This window comes from Anarrhichthys ocellatus, unplaced genomic scaffold (assembly GCF_004355925.1).
Source record: "Anarrhichthys ocellatus isolate YVR2014 unplaced genomic scaffold, GSC_Weel_1.0 scaffold10, whole genome shotgun sequence".
NCBI lineage: Eukaryota > Metazoa > Chordata > Actinopteri > Perciformes > Anarhichadidae > Anarrhichthys > Anarrhichthys ocellatus.
The window spans coordinates 5,770,300-5,794,134 of NW_022280040.1; the positions used below are offsets into that span (position 1 = coordinate 5,770,300).

At 40.9% G+C, this 23,835-nt stretch overlaps 1 protein-coding gene across 4 annotated transcripts in view; it reads right to left on the minus strand.

Moving 5' to 3' along the window:
- Nucleotides 1–23,835, minus strand: part of dlgap1b (discs, large (Drosophila) homolog-associated protein 1b) — an 83,957-nt gene that overhangs the window by 47,732 nt on the left and 12,390 nt on the right. For all 4 annotated transcript variants that reach the window (XM_031850445.1, XM_031850446.1, XM_031850444.1 and 1 more), the window contains exon 2: nucleotides 6,576–6,661. The gene's annotated coding sequence lies outside the window, so the exon portion shown is untranslated. The remainder of the gene's footprint in view (nucleotides 1–6,575; nucleotides 6,662–23,835) is intronic.

Here is a 23,835-nt window from a genome sequence, read left to right on the forward strand (position 1 = left end):
AAAAAAAAAAAAAAAAAAAAGATAAAGTTCAATAAAGCTATCCATGAAAAGCAGGCAAAGGGAGGACACATCATCACCATGGAAACAAATGGATTTTCTGGTGGAAAACAATGTGTTTTCACCTCAGCTAATGAGAACTCGTATGTACCGGCCTCTGGAATCATGTGTGTGGACAGCAACCAAAGTCGCCATTTCTTATGCTTTATTTCTTCATGTATCCTGCAAGGCAAGCAAGGAAATACTAAAAAAAATATTTTTAGAGGATAGATTTGATTGGGAACGCTAAAAAAGAAAGATATTAAAATATAGTTATGGACTTATTATCTGTGATAAATGTAATGTAAAAATGCTAACGCATTTAGAGGAGTACTATAGAATTTGGGAAGTTCCCTATATGTCATACCGACTGCTCACATACAGTAGACATGACATTCACAGACCACAAGATCTAAACCCAAATAAGCACCTATGACAGCAGGCTCACCTCACCTTAGAGATTGGCAATTCAGAACAGCTACAAAACATGTTTGCTGTCAGACGGCACGTCAACAAAATAGTTATTTTGGAAATATACCTCGGCTTGTGTTAACACAACAATCATCAAAACAAGAAACAGGAAATATCTCTTGGGAGGATGCTGTTCATACCTTCAGTGAAGTTCCAGAGACTTGTAGAATCTATGCCAAGGAAAACTGAAGCTACTTATGTGCCATTGCCTTATTAACCATCTGTACATGAGTGTTGAGTATATAAATGGAATAGACTTCAGCAATTTCAAATGATTCCTTAATTTTGCACAACAATGACAACCGTTGTATTCAAAACGTTGTTTATATGGTAAGAAAATTAAGTGCATCAATTCTTTTTTTTTTTACTTTAATATGCATTTTATCACAATTCCACTACAAGTGGGACAGCTTAACAAAAGCTATTCTGAGCCTGTCAACACACAAACAAAAATCAGGTAAAAATCCTCTCCATTTGTTTGGATATGCATATTTCTATCTGTGCACACACAAAATAATAACCTCCATGTTTATATTCTCTCTTAAGAGCTGTGAAATCTGGGGCGTCTAATCCTGGACTGTGTGGAAGCGGCATAGTGCTGTGACGGCGATAAGTTAATTGAACCGTATAGAGTCAGGGAGTACGTGTGTGTGCATCTCCGTGCATGTTATGCACAACACACTGCAGCCTCAACCATCCACCGTGGCCATGAAACACATGTGGAAAAAAAACTGCTAATGCTGCTGAAGTCACCGTAAGGCTTGCAACCGTTTCCTCCTTGTGGCATTTCTCCTGTGTTCGCACACTTGTAGCTGATAATAAGACTGCTGCTGCTGCTGCTGCTTCTTCATTACAGCTGCTATTTCCACTCAAGCAGTTGCTTGTGAGCAGCCCAAACTGAACATGGGCAATTAAACCTTACAAAACAAACCGTTTGTATATTCAGCTGCCTACTCACTAAAAATATGATGCATCATTGCACGCGACTTGCAAAGCATTCATGTTGTTTTTATTAAAAAAAACACAACATTCCCTGCTGGAACAAGCAGCGTGGCTGTGTGCATGCAGCCTTTGTACAGTATGCACAGTACAGTCACACTTGCCACTGCCAGGCAGCATTGGCATCAAACTGCTGCCAGAGGCATCCAGAGTGTCAGGTGATTTCAAGCAACTGATTCTACAGTTAATAACATGTCAGGAAACAGAGCCGACCTCAAGTGCACACAGCTAATGTGCTCATATTCTTTTAGCTGATGTAGTTGAAAAACCTACGACTGTCCGTTGCCAAGCTATTTATTCTACGTTTATTATTAGACAATATGTGCTAAATAAAGATTAAATATTGCATTAAGTGCCAGTGAAGCCTAATACCAAACAATGATGTGTGATTTGCATATAATTGTGATATGAAATAACTCCCTCGAGCTCAGCAAATAATTAAGCTCGTCAACAAAACTGCAAAAAAAAATGGAATTACTACGTTGTGGTTGTATATCTCCATTAATTCCGTCCAGGCGGTCATGAGATATAGTGTTCACGAGAATGAGACGGACGGACAACCAGAAAACATTGTGCCTCAAGCAACGGCTAGCCCAGAGGCATAAAAAGCAGATTTAGCTGTCTGTTAATGGGCTGACGACCAACTGAAGCCTTTTGATGAGATTACCTCGACCACATCTCTGAGACCAACGCAAGGCTATCTGCTTAACTTCTGAGGGCAGAGGTCACAGACGGGTTATGGGAGGTGCTCGGATAAACCAATGAGAAAAAGCTGGATGAATTGTGCCTCTCCTTCACTGTGGGTGGCACGTCACATCGAGGACACATCAACAGACGCCTGACAGATCTGGGAGTGAGATCCAACTGAGCAAGAGGGTTAGGGGGAGGGAGTCAAACCCGCTGTCTTCTCGCATGAGTGCTGGTGGACGCATATCCAATGCGACACACAAATACACAAGGAACGCAATCACAAATACAACGCCACGCACACACACACTGCAAACGCACACAGTCACACAGAGGCTAGGAGGCAGACTTCCAGCTCTCCACTGTGGAGATTTGAGCCTGAACCGAACACGCTGCCTGCACAGAGAGCAGGTGTCAAACCAGGTAAGCGCTGTGCTCTGACGGTTAGCAGCAGCTAGCTCCCGGCTGACCTCACATCACAACTTGGCGACACGGATAGAGGGCATGAAAATTCCCAACGTAATGGAATAAGCAAGGCTAATGCCATAAAAATGGGCTCAATTACGTCTCCTGTCACCTCAGGTTTAGCCAAAGCATATCAAAGACTCAAGACAGGGGCCTCGTTCCTAAACTCAGATTACTGAGATTAATTCCCTTCAGCAGAAATTCAGTGGCTATTTCCTGTTCCCATAGATGGTAACTGTGGTCAACATGTCATTCAGGGCAGAACATGGATAGTAAATAACACAAGGAGAGTAAAAAGAGAAAGGCATCAAGAAAGAGAGAGACATGAGATGAGAAATGAACCACATGCTAGTGCAGCATAGTTGCTTTTTAGATGCACATTCACGTCTGCCCTTTAATAAACTCTCCTTTGTTTATAACTCATCTCAGCTGAACAGAGTTGTATAACTCTCAGTGTAAGATTTTACATGTTATTTGTTCATCCGAGGTCGATTAAATCAATATTTCAGGACAATTCCACTATTTGTTCAATATTCATTCAACAATGTTCAGAATGTTATGTTCTTTCCTTTTTCGGGTCAAACACTGAGTGCGTGGGGACAGACAATTAAAAGCAACACGTCACAGGATATTATTGACATGGATATTATGGTTTTCCATGGAGACTGAAGCGAATACAGGTCAAGTAAAAGTAAATGTTAGTCATGTTTATCGAAACTAAATGGGTTCATCTCAAGTGCAAGATCAAATATTATGCATTTTCAAGGATACTTGAACTTACGATAGTATATTCAAGATAATATTATCATCGAGTTGCAGCGTTTTACAGTGTTGTAAAGAGAACATTATACGTCTTTCCTTAGCCGCCCAAGTACTGTGAAGTGTTGGAATTAGAAACAAAGCACTGAGGATGTAAAAGTGATTTGCTGTTGAGTGTTTCATGAACGACCAAATTAACTGTGAAAGGCGCCGCTCATTGTGCGAGTTAAATTAGCTTTCATTTCATAATTTGCTCAGGTACACACAGATAACAGCCTCCGACTTACTGGTGTACTCAGGTGACACACATCACATGAAATAACTTTTTGAATATTAGATGTTATCTATCACGGGCAACTCTCAGGATGTGAACCACGGTAAAGGAGTCTCATTTCTGCAACAAAGAGATATGATCTTAAATTAGTCTTTGAAAGGTAGGAAAAAAATCATTTAAATTTAGTTTATTATGAATTAATGAAGTGGGGAGGCTGAAAGATAAGGAGGTTTTAGCTGAGAGTTCCTTTGTGCTCAATATTAAAATATATTAAAGCCTCATTAATAACTTACTCATAAAAAACCCATTTTGAAACAGTGGACCACTTAAAGAGTTGCTGAAAGCTTGGATGGATTTATAAATGTTTGTGATTACTTTTAGAATACTCGCCCTGAAATTGTGAATGAAGCTGTTCTTATGCGTGCTCTGTGCTTTACGGTCACACCAAACGGTTTGTCTCAGGTCGAGTATCATCTACTGCAACCTATTTATGCCAACGTGTATTCTCGATAAACCTCATCTTTGGTAGCCTGCAGTGTGGAAGAAATGAATCACAACACCTTGCGTTGAAGCTCCATAGCTAAACAAGTGTGTGTTCTTGCACCATGACTACAACAGATTAGCTCAGTCTGGGCAGTTTATTGTTAATCTTTGACTATCAAGAGTGTGGTATGAGGAGCAGCTTTTACACGTTTCCATACTGTCAGTAGTATATGTGATGTCCAGCCCAGTTTTGGGTCACCTTCCCCTTTTCTCCACTCTGTTACATCCCAAAACACTCTCCTCTCTTCCCTCTCTAACCTTACTTACCTCCCTTCTCCATTATTTGGTCATTCCTCCTCTATCTTTTCCCTAAACCCGACCGCGGGTGTCCGTTCTGTTCTGCTGTGATTGCCAGTATCAGTGCCATGGCTTTCTTCCCACTGGCCAAGATTTACCTCATTGGATCGTCCCTAATTACACACTCATTCGCTGCCTAATCTCCATAAACACACTCCACGGAAAACCCGCTTGATATTGGAATCCAGAAATGTTGTTTGCACAGGATAACATCAAGATTTCAGTATTTGAAAAAGATGTTAAATTGAAGAGTGTGACTGCACAGCAGGAATTCTGTGATATGGCGTCAGTTATCAATCCGTTTATCCCACTGCCTGCCGAACACTTTCCCTCCCTCTTCGCACTTCCCTGGTGTACAGTACACATTGGCCTGGAGTCTGTTTGTAGTCCACATTACTTCTTTTCAATTGGCCTTCAATGATGATCCGAGCCAGCGCAATGATACGTTTTCAAATGGTAAGCTGCGCTCGCTGTAAATCCAGCTTTTTGGCAGTTGCTCCAGGCCTCAGGGTTCAGGGTTGGCTCGTCTACAAGAGCTGAGCGAGAGATGGGATCCCATGCGTGATTATATATTAACCACTCGTGGTAATGGCGATGCACTTTTTCCTTTCTAATTAAGCTGCAGCTGATGTGATTATTACGTACACACCATTTTATTCTGGAAAACGTTGAATTCTGAGAAAAACCTATTCTGAATTATTTCCTGCAAGTATAACAACTTTACATTGCATTATAGCTCATAAGTCAGTGCTCTAATCAGTCCATTGTCAAGCAAACTGGCTTTTTGAGATGTCTGACAAAAACAGAATGTTTCAATCGAAAATGTCAGCTTGATAAATGACAAGACAACAGTTTACAGCATACGGTACATTTACAGGTCAGATCATATATAATTACTAATTTGAAAAGTTATTAATAACATTTGTTCAGAAGCGCCTGTTGTATATATACGAGATGTGTAAGAGATCCCAATCACAAAGCAAGTTCTCTGTTAAATGTTTAATTGTTGTGCAACATCTCAAAAATAATTTCTGCGCCTTGATTGCGGAGAAAACTTGGCAAACAGCACAATCAGCCCTCAGCCCCAGTCTGGGCTTCTTATGTGTTATCATTACATCTGAGACACAGAGCAGATTTTCCAAAAATGAAAGATCCAGCAATCTTTGAAAAGCCCCGAAATGCTGCTGAAGAGCTGTTATATGAAGATATTCCCAGAATCCTTAACGACTCTTACGGATGAAAAAAGAAAATGTGAAAATGTGAAAATTCATTAACAGGATAGATCCTAAGTGTATTATACAGCATCCATCCACAAGTGAAAGTCATAAAACGATGATCCTAATGTGAGATTATAATATTCGTAATAATGTTTTTATTTGTGTCCTATGACAAAAATAACTCTAAATCCTTTGCCTTCGCTCCTGTTTGCCCTCCCTTACTTTTTGCACCACATTGCTAGAGTGCTTTGACTTACTCCTGGCACAGTAAACATGTTCAGCACTTTTATTTGCCATTAGGCACTTTTTAAACTGTTTATCTCACCACAACCATCTGCTCTGTCACCAGTTGTTATTATACAAACAGGAAAAAGCATTTAATCCTAACAGCCTCTGTGAAACCTCCTTTTCATTTCATCTGTTCGACTCATCTTTCCATCATCCCCCTTTTTCCTGCCATTCGCCCCTCTGTCGCTGTCTGCTCAGCGTTTGTGTCTCTTTCTGTCTCATTTTTGCTGCCATCGATGGTAAGCCGTCAACCTTGACGGATGCGTTTCCACTAATGGCGCGCTGAAAGGTTATAGCTTTTAGAGCACCAGGCTGCATTTGAAGGGTCAAAGGTGAACTGTGAGTATGCAGGTGTGAAAATTGACAGCACCCAGAATTAATATTATACACAGAACATCAAAATGTTTCTTTATGTACTGCTAACCTCAGTGAAACCCACATTATAGGCATCAATTCAAGATGCACACATGCTACTTATAGGAGCAATGTCGGCAATAATGATCCAGTGGAGGAAAGGCACGCAGAGAAGTCTAACTCACCTTCTTTATTGTCTCATCTTCGGCATCTTTTCTCTCCTGTGCTTAATTCCAGGCTGCTCGTCCTCCGTGCGAGCACATTTCGCCACCTTGAAGTGAAAAAAGACAGAGTCCATGGTTGAGAATTCATCACAACATAGAAAAACACTCCTGTGGTGCTCTGGTGGCTAATGTGCTGGTCCATGTGCCATGTGCTCATGCTGTGATGTTGCTCCCTGCACTTTTTCCAGACTCACTTCAGTGTTGCAATTACTCGTGAAATGCTCGGGGATGGTAGACGGCACAAATCTTCTTTGGAAGAAAAGAACAGAAAAACCTTCCTGCTTCTAAGTTGACCCCAGAAACAAATTGAAAACGATGATCTTCATTGACCCGAGAGGGTGGCTTAAAGGACATTAAAATGTCTGTGTGTATAGTTAGCTAAGCAAAGTTTTGTTTGGCTGTAAAATCATGTAAAAACATGTTGGTTTTTATCCTAAACCTGTCTTTTGGGAAGCAACATCTCAGGGATACGGCACAAAAGGAGGGAGGGGAAAAAAAAAGATAAGGTTCATTTTAAGCCTATTTGAGCGTCTTTAAATCTAGCTTGTTAAGTCCTCTAGGTGTTTTGAGGGAGGGTGATTGTCTCAGGGCAATGACTCACTCTACTTAACAATAAAGCAGATAGATCACCAACACTCACTGCCATTTCTTAAAGCACAAGGCACTGGCCTGTCTTGTTGTGTTTTTTCCCCCCACATGAAAAAGGCTTATGTCGGAAAACATCCTGTTCTCAGACATCTTATATAATTATCCCTTGTAATAACCTATCAACCAGATTCATAATTGTGCTTAAAAGAATTGACTAACAATTTGCCAATTAGTTCAGTGGAAAGAATCCTTTTCATGAGATCCCATTATGGTGATGAAGAGGAGGTGGCAGGTAGTTCATTGTGGGGGCACTTAACAGATGGTGGTCTGTCCGACGCTCGCCAGGTGGGACTAGGTTTGGACAGGTTGCACACACACACACAGGTCAGAGGGGGGGGCAATGCTCCAGGGGGGCTTCAGGTCCTTTTCACATGACAAGAATGCAGTGATACCAACAAAAACAAAAGTCTGGCAATGTTAAGTTCATGCAAAGTTAGTTTTGTAACATTTATGCACTATCTACTTCAACTATCTATTTTGTTAAATACGCCAACTTAATCAAGAGTCATTATCTTCTTGGAACTTATATTTACTACTGACTATTATGCTAGACATCTAGTAATGTTATTAATAACTCAAAGTTACTGTGACAATTCAGAGAGGATGGCTAAGGCTTGTATTATGTAGGAGCGTGAGATAAATTCAGTTTTATAGTTGTTGAATTATTGAACATTTTAGTGATCTCAGGCTAACTCTGAGATCCGGTGCTGAATGAGTTCTCAGTATTAGAAGGTTCCCGTCTGCAACTCACCTGACCTAGAAAACCCAATTTAAATATGTGCGAGGATTTTGATATTTAGAGTATCTCTAAGGTGCCTGTTATTTTTTAAATAAAAGGCACCTTCAATACATGCAGTTGTATTAAGTAGGATGTGAACATGTTGAAGCTCAATATCTTCAAACCAATCAGATTGCAGTCAAACTATCCGGGTACACTCACAGACGAAGGCATATTTAAACAGCAGCCTTTACTATGAGATTATAGTATTATAAACGTGATAATATGGCAATATAAGTATTATCAAGAGATAAAACTCTTTAAATTGAACCCCTTCGTAGTTTTAAAGTGATAAATGACAACAATGTTGGTAAAAGATGGGATTTCACATCTCATGTGTCCTCTGTATTCTGTCAATCATGTCACCTCTGCAGGGGAAAATTTCAATTTCACACTCTGCTGGGGCGCATAACACGCACATCACTTAAACACAGGTACAGAAACAGAGGGTGGGTCGGGAGGGCTGTTAAAAGAAATGGATCAACACAAGATTTCATGAATAAGTAAACAACCAAGGGATGAACATAAATGAATATTTGAGACACGCCGTTGGCATACTAATAAAGATTTCACTGCTCCCAGTACAAGTAAGCAGAATAGGCAAAGAAGACCCACTGGCCCTTCCCCAGCTGTGTCTACTTTCAAATCAACAACAGCCACATGCACAGAAAAACAAGAATGGGATTAGACTGGTATTATGATTTGAGTCAGTGATTAAGAAGGGTTTTCATTATAGTGTAGGGTCTTTATTATGGTGTAACAAGGGGTGTGTCCAGATTTGATTTGAAGAAGTTGTTCCAAGTATCCATCTCCAGGAAGCTTCCTGTAAATCAACTGCAGCTCTCAAATTCACTGTATTCACTATCTGCAATCTGAATAATTCATGAATGAACAATAAATACCAAAAGAAAAAGAAAAAAGGTCTGTCAAAAGGAGAGATGACTGTGACCTTCTACGCAAAATAAGTGAAAGTCATGAAAGTCAGGAGAGCGATATGCAGAGAGCGAGAGCGAGAGAGAGAGAGCGAGAGATAAGACAGGGATGAAGAATGACAGGGGAACAGAAACAATGAAAAGAATGAGGGGGAAATAAAACGAGAGCTTTACAAATGAGAGAAATATTTCCACTGTTAAAAAAAAACTAAAAAAAACTCCATATGCTGGAGTGTGATACGGAAATAGGGCCTTCTGTATTTATGAATCTCTTAGAGCGCAATCAATGGGGTAAGCGATACATAAAAGATGAGGCCAAGTTTGACCTGTGCACTGAGGGGGAGGGGAAGTGTTCTGCAGAGCCTTGACTGGAGGAGACGGCGATTTAGACTCTGTCAGGGCATCCTTTGAAGTTTTGGCAGATGAGGATGGGCTGTGGATCAGCCCGTGGCCCGGCTGCATTAACCCCCCAAGCCCCAGCTATGCTTGCACTGAGTCAGCAGCAGCAGCACCAGCGGGCTGCCGGCCAACCCAGCATGATGCATAAACTCTACGCTGGTGTAGCACGGATCCATTATACAGAGGCATTATTCAAACTTAAGCAGTGATTATCTCTATGCTTTATTACATTTCCACAGCAGCATGACTTTACAACAGTCAGCTGCGGACCTGATGCTTATTTTGGACAAAGATGGTATTTGTGGAGCAGGAGCTCATAACATCAACTCAGGCGTCATGCGATTCCTTAACTGCCAGCAGACAGCAAAATAAATACACAAACAGGCAAGGACACATAGCTAGAAGATCAAGATCAACGGAGATTGAAAATCACACTCACACATATGCACACACACGTACAAACACTAAACGGACTGTTTGCACACTTTTGCCTGATTGTTTGAGGCATGCGGGCACTCTGGTGATAAATAGAGGTGAGTCACGTAAGAAAGAGGATTAGAGGGGCTGTGAAAAAGCAGAGAATTATTGACGGAAAAAAAGAGGATTTAGATTTAGCACTGCCAGTCAACAAGAGCCTCTAACCCCTCCCCTCTACATACACACACTTACACATAAACTAGTGATGATTCAGTAAGACCGTCTCAGATCACTTTGGACTGACATTGCTCAGGCAACCATAAATCCAAGCTGTGCCCCGGTCCGACCTGACTTTTTCTATTAGGCCTTATCCCTTAGCTGCAAACACAGGCAGCTATAAACATACAGTCACATCCTTCAAATAGCTGAGGGCCAGAACAGTGTAAATATATAATGAATGAATGAATGCACGAACACAGAGTCAGTAAACTTTTAGAATCTCATCTATCTGCAGAAAAACAGACACTAATCCGATACAAAATAAACCCAAATCTCTTTGTGAGACAAATAATTCCAGATTTTAAATAAACCATGGGCGATTAATCTAACTACTGGACAAAAAACAAAACAAAAAAAAAACCTTCCCCACTGACATCTGGCTTTTGTGTACAGTGGGAAAGGTTAGAATCGGCATTCATTGTAGCGACGATCGACTCTGCTGTAGTTACAGGTATTTTTCAGCTCCAGCTGGCAGCGATATAAACATGACACCCGTATGAACACCCCGATTTTAATTTTTCAGCACGATGCTATGTGAGGGACTGCCCATTGTTCTGATGGCCCATTATTCCAAAACCCCAATAGTCTGCAAAATGTCCTATTGGACCTAAAGCCCAATTATCCATTAGCCTAAAAACAAATGGACATAGGCCAAATTTTCCTGAAAATACACACTCTCCATGCAATTTTGGGTGAAAGGCATGACCCACAACTATGCATCTAATTACAAGCTGCCTTAATTGGTTAGGTTTAGGCATGAGTAGTGAAATTAGTTCAGTTTCAGGTTCGTGGTAAGAATATTATGGTACGCCAACCAGAGGCATAATAGGGCGGCTCATGCCTTCCACATAGTGGGCAAAAAACAATTATGGGACCGGTAATGTCTAATGGCATTTTTTATAATAATTAGTCACAATCTTCTGATAATTGCACAGTAAGTGTGTGTTATCGGAGCACTGGGCTTTTGGTCCAAACAAACGTTTTTCAGATTATTTGGTTTTTGGAATAAATAATAACAACATACTGTAATGTAATACTATGTGACGCATGTTGAAGTGAATATATAATAAATATAATCAACACAGAGAGCTAGCCAGAGACAATTTCAAGAAGGAGACAGAGTATAAAAATGTATTTCCAGGCCTATAGGTTGGACATAAAAACCTGTTTTAACAGTACACAGACAGACGTAGGTAAAACGCTTTGAACTATTCAAAATAAGAAAAAGAATGCGAGTTGCGTCTGCAAGTGTACCTATAGATTAATGTGCAGTTTGTTGCATAATTTAGGGATTTTTTAGAAGAGCACCGAGATGTGTACAGTATTTGCAATTGAAATGCTCGGTGTGATTCAGAGGCAGGAGGGGGGTTGACAGCACCCCACCTGGCTGGTAAGACTTCTAAAGGGCACACATAATGAATTCACAGTGCTGTAAAGTGAGACCCACACACTGATGACAGGTGGTCATTTTATTGAAAATGAGGTGTTTGTGTGTATATATGCGTGTATGTGTAGAGGCACAGAATCGCTTTAAGAAGGAGATTCGACTGTGTTTTCCGTTATATGTGAAATGTCAGATCAGTTATTTTCCAGTAAATGTGCGCAAAGGGGCATTGGTTTCTTACAATTCTGATCTGAAACATGCCGATACGTTTATGTAAACAAAAAAAAAAAAAAAGATCTTACATAAAATACTGTTGAGAAGTTCTTTTTTTATTGGTTAAGGTTTTTTTTGTCAGTGGCATTCCTTATCTGACTCAAGGGTCTAAGGATAAGGGTGCCGTATGTTGTACAAGTCAGCTAACCTCTGCAGAGAGGAGGAGGAGGAGCACTCTGAATGTACAAACCCAGATGTGATACCTTCTGTCATTGTCTTTCTATGCCCATTTGTCTTTTTGTCATCATTGTCAGTGTATAATATTTTTATTTTTTTTTATTATACTATATTGATCCCTTTAAGGGGGAAATTTGTCTCTGCATTTGACCCATCCCTGTATATAGGGAGCAGTGGGCTGCCAATGACAGGCGCCCGGGGAGCCGGGGGTTCAGTGTCTTGCTCAGGGACACTTCGACACGTGACACGTCCCAGTCGAGGATCGACTGGGATCCTCGACTGGCAACCCTGCGGTTGCCAGACAACCCTCTTAAGCTAGTGAGCCACGGTCGCCCCATACAGTCGGTCGCCATCATATGCCCCGAATACATATGAACAGCAGCCAAAACAATCAAATATGAGCAATGTAGTGGAAGAGTAAAGGAGACATATGGTTCATTTTGTCCGACTGTGTGAATGTCACCCGAGTCGGAAAAGTGAAATAGATGCCAATGTAATATCTATAGAACCATTTTGACAATCAGAAGAATCTCTCAGTTTATCATCTTACAGTCTGACTCAATAGATGTGGACTGCTCAGATACGTCCTGATGATACTGGCTGACTATTGCTTTCTGCTTCCCTTCACTTACCCAGGGTATCCGTTTCCGTTTTCAGTGGTAACCAACTATGAAATACTGTTCACCTCGCTAACAAGCTATACAATAATAATGGAAAACTTGATGTTGGACTGAAATTTGAATTCTCCACAATTTTTGTGTAAAGACACAAACAATTGCACAAATTCCCACTAGATGTTACTTATTGTTCATAGAATTTCAAGACCTACTGAGTCATTGGCAACACTGTACACACAGGAGCAAATTCACTAAAGGATTGCCCGGCTGTTTCGGCCACTAAACTTGCACAAATAAGACAAAAAGAAATTCAAAGCTATTCCCAAAGCACCCACAAACTGCACAGCCAAGCAAATAGCATCTCGTGCTCCTGTGCGATTTGCACGTATTTAAAGGTAATATGCATACATTTACCACAAACTGACCATTTCTATTCAAACGAGCTGTTTCAGAAATGTCTGGTGTTGTTTGGTCAGTTTGGCATGTGCAAATATGGATTAACCTGCAAAAACAAAACAAAAACACTTTGGAGCTACAACAAACAATGCAAAGCCAAAACAAAAGGGGTTATGCCCATTAGCGGTGATGCAACAAAAGCCTTATGTGCTTTATGCTGTCAGGAATTCTCATTGGCCATGGAGATAAGAATGACCCGGCTCTTGCGAAGAACAAAAGCTGGAATGATTACAATGAGTATTAGGGCCGGATTGTGATTGTGCAGGATATTTTGGATTAATTGTCCCTGACCAAAGGTGAGCCCAAGTTTTCTCAGTTGACAATGACAGAGGCACTCAGTATGTACCAACTTTTATGAAGACTTGCGCTAGCTGAGAGGAAATACTGAAACACGGACAGGATACCACAAAATGCAACAATGAGAAGTGGGTGGCGGTTCTGGATTGTATTTTTGTCCTCAGTGTGTCAGTCTCAAATGCGTTTGTAGAGACGACTCTCTCTCTCCATGGTCCATGACCACGGTCAGACTCAAGAAACAGATGCAGCAAAAAGCGGATCAAAAATGTACTTTAAATATCTGTGAACTGTGACTTGTCATGTAAAGACTTCACTCTGGCTGTGCAAAAGGACAAAGGACTGCTTGAGTCAGTCAAGAGCGCAAAATATCTAAGGGAAGTGTCCCGCCCTGACTTTCCAGTGATCATGGCAGCAGTGATTGTAGACAGGTGAAGGCACTGTCATGCTCTGATCAAACTTCTTTATTTTGAAATGCAGCGACAGTTATGTCATGAAAAATAAATGACTAAATCGCCCCTACTTGTCATCTTTTTGAAAATGTATGAAGAAAAAATGAGAAATAAATGAATGAAAAATAAGGTTAAGATATAAACGAATAAACAAATTATTTCTTCACTCTACCGTGGCGTATTTGGGCAAAATACATTCAGCTGCAAAGCTTTGGGTATCCTCAAATCATAGTGGCTAACAGCAAAGTAATGGCTAACAAATATTAGAAAAAAATCAGTTTGAATTTGGAAAAATAATTTGAATTGAACATAAGGCAGGTAATTAGTTCGACGCAATACCTTTTTCAATAAAATTTCACCTCATGAGCTCCTGTCAGCGTTGTGCTATTTCGACATCCCCATGACACTCCTGATTGAATTAGGACATTTAAAACAGCCCAGATTGTTTTCTTTATCTAAAATGAAAGTGTGTTTAGTTTGACATTTCTCCTGTGAGAGTCAGGTCTGGCAAGGTGAGATTACACCACCTATAAATGCCCATCTGTAGTCTGAGCCTATAATCAAATCCAATCATGTCGTTGACTAGATGTCACATCCTGCGCGAGTGCACACTTTTACGAACACATGTCTTATCAGCGCAAGTTATTCTGAGACATGACAGGTTTCATCACAACGGGAAAATTCAACATCAGGCACCAAGATGTTGCGCAATTTCACATATCAATTCCACAGAAAATACAATGGTCTAATAAATTGAATTCAATGGGGACACTTGCCTTCAAGGTCTGAGCTTTGAGAGGCGGAAGCACAGAATTAACTGTAAATAGATAGTCTCGTCACAGCTCCAGTCCATCTCCGCTCCTATGTCACCCTCTCCATTCATATCGGTCTCCCTCTTATCTTCTTTCTGCTGCTGCCTTTCCTAGCATATTGCCCCCAAAACCTTATTTGTGATATTTTTCGGTCTCTGCCACTCTTTTGTTCCCTTTCATGCATAATCTGTGATTTTTCCCATTTTTTTTACTTTATTTCCCCTGGAGACAATCTTTCCCTGGCTCCTTCTCTCACTCCATCGCTCTCCACTGCGATCTATCAGAACATTCTCTGTAACCAGAGGGCAATTTTCTAGACCTGGCAGAGCATCAGCCTCTTGCTATACTGTACCAAGACTGTAATTATAACAACACCACCAAGAAATCTGATTAACACAGCGTAGTATGTGTGCTGCAGCAGCAGCAGAAGCAGCGATAGTAAAGCAGCCAGAGTCAAGGTCGATGATTTCATGCAAATTCAAAAAGGTTGCCGTGGAATGCGAGTGAGTGATGTGGGCTGAGGGGAAGGGTGCATGCAAATGGTGGTTCAAGAAAAGGGTCTGCTCAGTGATTAAGTGGAAACACAAGCTAGGGACTCTAATCAGGCCAAATCAATGTGAACTAATCCTGTGCCAATTAAGAAACCGTGGTTCAACGCCTAAGACCTAATTCAATCTCTTTCTGAGTTCTCGCTGTGAACGGATTGAAAGTCCTGGACACAAGCCAGACGAAGGAGAGAATGCAGTTATGAGGTTTTTTTTTTTTTTTTTCTCAGACACAGGTCTTGGCATTCTAGACTACATTGATCAAGGGTCTGACATAATGCGTTTCAATGTATCGGCCCCATAGCTCAATGCTCTCCAGTACTTTAAAGGGAAACTAAATGGCAACGGGAGGGCAGATGACGAGTGTGATGGCGACGTTGCTTTCACCCCGATTAGCTTCGTTTTGTCATCTTTTCTTTCATCTCTCGGTGATAACCTCCCTTTTTGTCCCTTTCTCATTTTCCATATTAGGATTAATACAGCACATTAACAAATATATGCACAAACATGTTATCTGCTCCCCTGCCACATGCACAAATAAATAAACAGTGCACATCGTATTCCAGACACAGAGACAGGCACAAAGCTCAGGGATGCTTTTTTTTCCAGACCAAGCCAGACAGTGGGGGGGGAGGAAGAGGTGAGAGAAATGACAAGTGAGTGAACAATTTTCCCAAATATGAACTCTGTCTTGTTGAATATCTTTTCAACAATTTTTGTGTGGTGAAAGGTGCCACGATACGATATGTCGGTCGGGACGGTGTTATCAGCTGTAACCGCTGTATGAGAGCAGTGCAGTGCGGCGGCCGTGAGCTAATCAGTGGGGCACGCTCACGTGCACTAAAATCACGCACAGCCTGTTGGGCTATGTCAACAATGCCAGGAGAAGCTCTGATACACACACACACACACACACACACACACACACACACACACACACACAGAGAGGGAGAGCAACTGAATGTTTACAGTATATAATAATGTAAACTCACTAAAATCAACTATCAAAACTAAGTAGTTTGATAAAACATGAACCATAATTTTACATCTGCGTGTCTTACTCTATTTCTTGCCACCAAATGATGAAGACGCAATGATTTTGGTGGAGTGTTTCCAGTTTAGAAATCACAGTCAAAGACCGGTGTGTTCATCAATCTGATGTAGAATTGATTCATGTTGCTGTCAAAGTGAAGGAGAGAACTGTCAGTCATCTATTGTACAGCCCACTTAACATGATGCGTGTCTCAAGTTAATGCTGTTTTTGGCCTTGCCAAACCAATTGTGTGGAGTTTTTTTGCCAGGCGGGGTTATCCACAGGAACAACGGTAACACACCATCAGACAACAAAATGGGCCTCATTGAAAGTAGATGTTTCATTGTTTTCCATATCGTATTCTTTCCTTTAAACCTCAACCTAAATTGAGACGGAGTGGATATTTGAAAAAACACAAAATCCTTTGAATTAATAAAACTGCTTGCGTAACAGCAACATTCTCTTGGGAAGCATAATTCACTGATATTTTCTTGAGTATGAATGTTTTTGCGGTTATGTAACGCAAGGTTTCAGTGGTGTTGAATAATTAACATGTTTTTGTATGTAAAGAATAAAACGCGTGTGAGGACAGAAAACTCACACAGCAAACCTACCAATCTGAAGCAGATATCCCATTACTGAGCCAATAAGTGTGCTAAGCTCTATCTACAGTGCAGGGCAGCAAGCAGAACCTATCATAACACACACCGTTAAACCCTCACATTGAGGGAAGGAGGGCAGATGGAGAGAACAGCCCTCATGTCATCCACAGCAAGTAAAGTGGGACTGAACGAGCTTCTAGAACACCACTTGGATGAGTTACAGCTGAGAAACAGATGCATCGACAGCTCAGAGGACCAACAAAGGAACAAACAGATTAGGGGAAAAAAGAGAAAACATGTTGGAGACAAAATGAGGATTGTGTGAAATTCTCAGGAGATGTAGTCCAGATTTTCAGACAGACAGGATGTCTATAATCTTTAACAGAATTGAAAGAACACAAGACAAATAAGAGAGGATAATAATGAGTGTTCTTCAAACCCAGGGAATACAACATGGAAGTATAAGCGATTTGTTTTTGAGTGTCATTGATGATATGAGATTAATCAGGATGAAGTGATGATGTAATTTATGAAGACATTCGGGAGGCAGAGTGTTGTGAATAGGGAGCGAGCTGAGATGGGGAGGTGTGTCGCCGGTAGATAGTCTCAGAGATAAACACTAACAGGGAGGGACAACAGAGATTCCTGAATGTGACATCAATCCTGCCTGAGAGAAAAAAAGGTTGATAAGTGCAGGTAAGCAGCTTAATAAAACACTGGGTTCTCTTCTCTCATCGTGATGAACCGTCATTACCATGCAACATTGTGTTACACTGCACACGTCCTTGTGTAGTAGCTCATTTGGCCTCAGCCACCATGTTCACGCTCCTGCTCCACAGTACTCATGTAATTCACTTCTTGCATTTCATTCATCTCACTTGAACCTTAAGTTATTCTGCTCCAATGCACCACTGGACACTTGCCATCCCAGATGTAACTATGCTGTGTACTGTTCAATACTTGCTGGAATACACACAGTCAATATAAAGGGTGTTGTTTTTTTTCTACTGTACCCTTAACACCGCATGACAAAGAACTCTAACAATCTGTTTATGGGAATAATATTTCACATTGTTTAGGGGTTTGTTTCGTTACAGGAATAGTTCCCTGAGTGTCAAACTATTCTCTTGATATTGTATTACAAGTGTTATCCTTTATTGAATTGAAACAGCTGAAGCTCTACAGATTGCAGCTTTTAGACATCTTTGATAATACATAAAAATCAAGACAAAAAAGAAATGGATCCCCTGTAATGGGTTCCCTTTATCCTGTTGTTTTTCAACTGTTTTGCAGCGCTGTTTTTTTTATTGTGCCTCTGCACCAAATTCTACTTTTAATTCACATACTGCAGGGTTGTGATAGTTCTGCAGAGACTTCAGAAGACATGGGATATATGCTAGTGTAATTCTAATGTTCCACTCCTGCAGAGTCTCATTAGTCTCTAACCCCCCCCCCCCTCCCCTTTTTGAAATTCACAGAAGCTACACTGTGTTGACAGCTCCTGAACATTTGTTGCATCTGACAATTTAACCAGATAAATAAAAGATGGCATCCACACCAACATAAAAGGGAATATATAAACATGCATTTGCATGCAGAGACTGAAACACGGACCTGCAGACTGAACACTCAACCCCTCCATCTGGCTGACACTATAGCTTGCTCTCTGAAGCAACCTCATGGAACGCATAAAATAATGAAATCAGTGTGTACACACTATATGCTATCGCCCATTAACTCGTTACCTAGTGTGTAATTGTTCACAAGAGTCTGTGGGTTATACGTTTAATGCAGCGTGGGATCACACTTGCATAAGAACAGGGTCTATTGAAAAAAAGCATGACTCACTAGAAAGGATGGTGGGCATCTGAAAGAGATTGATTCCTGTTCACGAGGCCTATATTACATTCACACATTTCTGTGATAGGACGATTATACCTCTATGAGACAATAAATCAAGTGTATTATATTAGTTATTATATGAGAGTGCTTGCATGAATGCAAAACAGATGTGTTTGTGGTTAGATCATAAGCACCATGTGTTAGTAAATACAAACGTGTATAGGATGTGACTACATTAAATCACACACCACGTGTATTATATTTTCAGCAGACATGGTTTTGTTATTTCGAGCCATGTCTCCCTTCTGTGTCCTAGTGAGAGAAGCAGTCCTTGATCTCTACCTCAGATAATCTGAAGAGAAGGTAGGTATCAGTGGGGAATATAAAGGGATTACACATGCTGAACAAAATAAGGTTTCGACGGAATACTACACAGCCTGGTGCATGCACACATGAACTTACCACATGCAATATAACTGTAATAGTGTCCATGGAGGATGGGTTAAAGTCGCCGTCTCTGGTGGGATTGTCTGATGTTGTCTCTCATCATTTCTCCGACTTTGAAAACATTTTAAAGGGATGATGAATTGATGCACAATTGGACCTCATGAACTTGTAATCGAACTTCTAAATCTGTATCTCTGATGTCAAACCTTTTATCAAAACGCGATGACTCAGATACAACTCATGCAACTCGTAAAGATATATTTGGGGCATTTTGCCTTCGGTAGGGAGATAAATATTGCATTTACGTACATTGTAGAGCTGCAACGATTAGTCGATTAATATATTAGTTTTTAAGTGAAATATCCAAAATTTTCATCATTGTCTGGTGTCATATAGACCAAACAATTAACCATTTAATAAAGAAATCAATCAGCATTGATCTATTATGAAAACAATTATTGGTTGCTGGATGAATAAAAACTGAAATCTATAGACTGCATTTTTAGAGGCCTGAGGGATTTCTCTATAATATCCCAACAACCTGCTGATGTGTTAGACTGCACTTAAATTTTGATGACTCAGTGTCCAAGTACTCTCTATACCCTCCCCTATGCACATGCTCAGCTGTGCCAGAGGAGCTGAGAGAGTTAAGAAAGTCAAGATAAATCAAGTGTAAGTTATAGTTGGCAGCAGGTGCAATGGTTACATCATCGGCCAGGATCTACAGCGTGTGTCCTCACCTGAGGAGATTCTGGTACGGTTTAGGCTAGCGGCCAGCAGCACCACCCCAGCCACTACGACTGCCTCGCATAATGACACGTTGATCCAAATCAGATACAAAACATATGCCTGTACGCCCACTCGCATGCATCCAGCACCATAAATACACAGCCATGCAAGCATATGTGTACAGGATTACTATGAACATCGGCTTAATACACATTCATTCATGCACAGAAACAGAGAGCCATAGAAACATTAAACATCCACGTAAATGCTGAGTAATGCACTACCACACAAATGAAACGTGTAAATTATTCTTTCAAATACAGGAAAAGAAGTTAAATACTGGACAGAGCTGTTTGTTGAGTGGCTGCACTCAAACCAATGCCATCCTGTGAATAGGCATGAAGGACAAAATACAATAAAACTGCTGTGTAAAATGGAGAGTAAGATGGAAGCACAGAGATCATCAGTTACAGTATGTGAGGCAATCTATCAAAATATAAGTCTTAGAACTGATTAAAAAAATGGACACAACTTACATCAAACATCCATCCATCCATCCATTAACTTCCGCTTATCCGTGGCCGGGTCGCGGGGGCAGCCGGCTCAGGAGGGTGTTCCAGACATCCCTCTCCCCAGCAACGCTTCCCAGCTCCCTCTGGGGAACCCCGAGGCGTTTCCAGGCCAGACGAGACATGTAATCTCGCCAGCGTGTTCTGGGTCTACCCCGGGGCCTCTTACCAGTTGGACGTGCCTGGAAAAACTCTAAAGGGAGGCGTCCAGGAGGCCTCCTGATCAGATGACCGAACCACCTCTGCTGGCCTCTTCCGACGCAAAGGAGCAGCGGCTCTACTCCGAGCTCCCTCCGGATGTCTGAGCTCCTCACCCCATCTCTAAGCCACCCTACCAAGGAAGCTCATTTCGGCCGCTTGTATCCACGATCTTATTCTTTCGGTCACTACCCAAAGCTCATAAGTCCAGGTCGGGATGTAGATTGACTGGTAAATCGAGGAAAATCTTCACCACAACAGTCCGGTACAACGCCCGCAGCACTGGTGACGCCCCACCAAACTGCCTGTCCATCAAACATACACAAGATCTTAATCTACTAGTCTGTACAACAACGTCACCTCAGAGCTTGAAGACTTCACAGCATTGTATTAATGTTACCCTGAGAGATGACTACATGTAGCAGCAACAACAACACTTTCGTGGCCCAAACAAGTCTACTCTCTTTCCGATACTCGTACACAGCAGTCAGTTAATCATTTTCATTGACGTTTGCTCTGGGGCAATCAGAGGATGTTGACGCATCACTACGGTCTGGTCTAGTTTGTTTTGGGCCTGCGCATAGCTCAATAGACACTCATTGATCGTTAGCTATCCAATTACATAGCTTCAAGCTAAGTTTTCACAGGTCATTGCAAATAAACACAAGTTATGGTTACATTTTTTGATGATTGCAAAAAAAACAAAAAAAACTACTTTATTACATTTTTGACTATCCTGATAATGAAGCAGAATCAGAATTCATGTTTGGCAATGAGTGCGAGCTTAATTAGATGTCTAAATGCCTGCTGTAATTCTTTCAGGATTTGTTCCAACAATTTATTGCGTGGCTTGCGACCAAAAGCAAATGTTTTTTCATCGAAATGTGTAGTGATGATGACTTAAAATGATCTGGCATTTGGAAACATGAGATTGCAAAAGTAATGCCAATGTTTAAAGGCCGAGTACAGTCAAAATTACTCAATGACTTGAGTTAAAGCCTGAAGGAAATCTGCCATTTATCACAGCTGGGTGTAAACGCGACAAGTAAATTACAGCGTTTATCAAACTCAACTGCACACGAGCAGTTGTTCAAAAATATCTTCTGAAATAATGAATGATCTTCCATTTTCTTATCTTTTCTTTGACACATTTCCGGCTCATGTTCCGATCAGCCAAACATAAATGACTAATGGTGCACATGGAGCAGAACCACTTCGTTTTAATTCAAGTGACTGCATAAATTACAACAACACAAGGTATAATGACTCATGCGTCAGTACATTTTGTTTTGTTGCAACCTTCATATAAAGCAAATGAGCAAGAGATTTGCGCCTGCTAGGTGACACTCCTCCCCACTACGCAGGAACACACAAACACAAACACACACACACACACACACACACACACACACACACTCCTCTTTTCCCCATACCTCCCCTCCTACACAACACATCATTATGACAGTGACTGCTCATCCCGCTGGCTGCCTTCTCGTCAATGCTGGCCCAGATTCCATCAGATTAGACAAATGACATCATGAAGTGAGTGTTTTTGTGCGGGTGCATGCATGGTGGCATTTTGTCAGTGCAGTATCTATTGCTCCATGTTTGTGCATTTGCGTATATTTTGCGCATTTCAGAGCTCTCAAAAAAACTGATATCAAAAAAAGCATCCTCATATAGGAAACAAAAAGACTCATGAAGATGACAAACTCTCAGCAAGGTTGAACAGAGAGGGTCCGACTGGGTTTCATCACACTGAACAAATGCACAGTGGCTTTAGAGACACGGCTCGCGTGTCTGTCAACACAGGAAGTATATCTGTTGTTCTGCGGGCCACTGAACTTCAACAGCAATATATGCTTAAATGCATCTCCAGTGACAAGACTCATCTAGAGGAGAGCATCCAGGCACGTTGACATGCAAAGAATAATCCCACTGTGCTGCAGTAAACAAAGGTATCGTGACTCGGTTTGGCTTCAGCCATACTGAGGTACCTTGCCCCCTGCTGTGGCTTTTCACGTATGATGGAAAACTACATTCAATGAGGATATATTATCAATTTTTTGCAGCCATATACACAATGAATGAGGATAATTGTGTTTGACAACTGTATTAGTTTAAAAAAAACTGCCAAAAGGAGAAAAGCTTGTATAGTCAAATTCTAATTACAGAAGTTTTTGCAGTTAAAATCATATCAATGTGATATGACAAATCTATTATTGAAATGAAGAATAGTGGTATTTTGAGGTACATCAGAAACATTTGCCTTCAAGCCTCTGAGTGGGCGGCCTGGTGTAAGTCTTTGATTGAAAGCTGAGCCAGCAGCGACACAATTTAAATAAACTTCTGGCTTAACAAGCTGAGAACTGTTGGTGTTTTGTCAGCAGTGTTATTTAAGCATAAAGACCACATAATGTAGCATCTAAATGTAAAGATCCTTACATTTACCATCATACTGAAAGTTTTTCATCTTATCGATGTTTTAATGTTCTAATTTGGGCTGCGAAACAAAGCCTGTGGCTTAGTATTGCAGTTAGTTATTTGGTCACTGTCACACAATAATATAATGTTGATGGTTTCAAAGCATTTCTCTATTTTCATAGACGGATAAAAAAAAAATATATAAAACTTAAATTTTCTCAAAAGTGTGCACAGGAGAGGAAATTTCATTTGGACCACAAATGTCCTGCTGCTGTGAAAGCTTCTGGAGGTTTGATATAAACACTACAATCTGAACCATTTCATGAAATGTATGATAATTATGGCTGATAAAGACCGTGAGAAAAGTGTTTGTTGGCATCATAGCGTCAAGATCTTTTCTCACTTAGCTTATTGGAGCCTGAGAAAATGCCCTGGCTTGTCATAGCGATCCAAAGCTATTGGCTAGTGATGACCCTGACTAAGCCATTTTCTGCTGCCTGTGCATCTCTCTCTCTCTCTCTCTCTCTCTATCTCTCTCTCTCTCTCGCTCTCTCAGAACCGCCAAGGAGATTTGGGTGTCCTTACAGATGCCAGTATTTCATGCTTTCGACACGCAGGCTTTCACTGTCTGCCTGCCTGGCAGTGTGGAAAGCATTTAGGGAGGAAAAAAACCCAGCATCCTCTTCTCGACAACTTGCTAATTGCGCTACAAAGGCTTGCTTGCTGTCCGTAATGCATTTGATACATCTCATTCAAAAAAGGGACAAAGGCATTAATTGATTTGCTTTCTGATCTCAAATCAGTGAGTAAATAGGTGCCTGTTTGCATTTTCCACTCGTTCTTCTTTTTTGCTGTGGCAAATACGAAGACGAGACAAGAATTTCTCAAAGAGACCAAACTTTTTGAAGCATAAT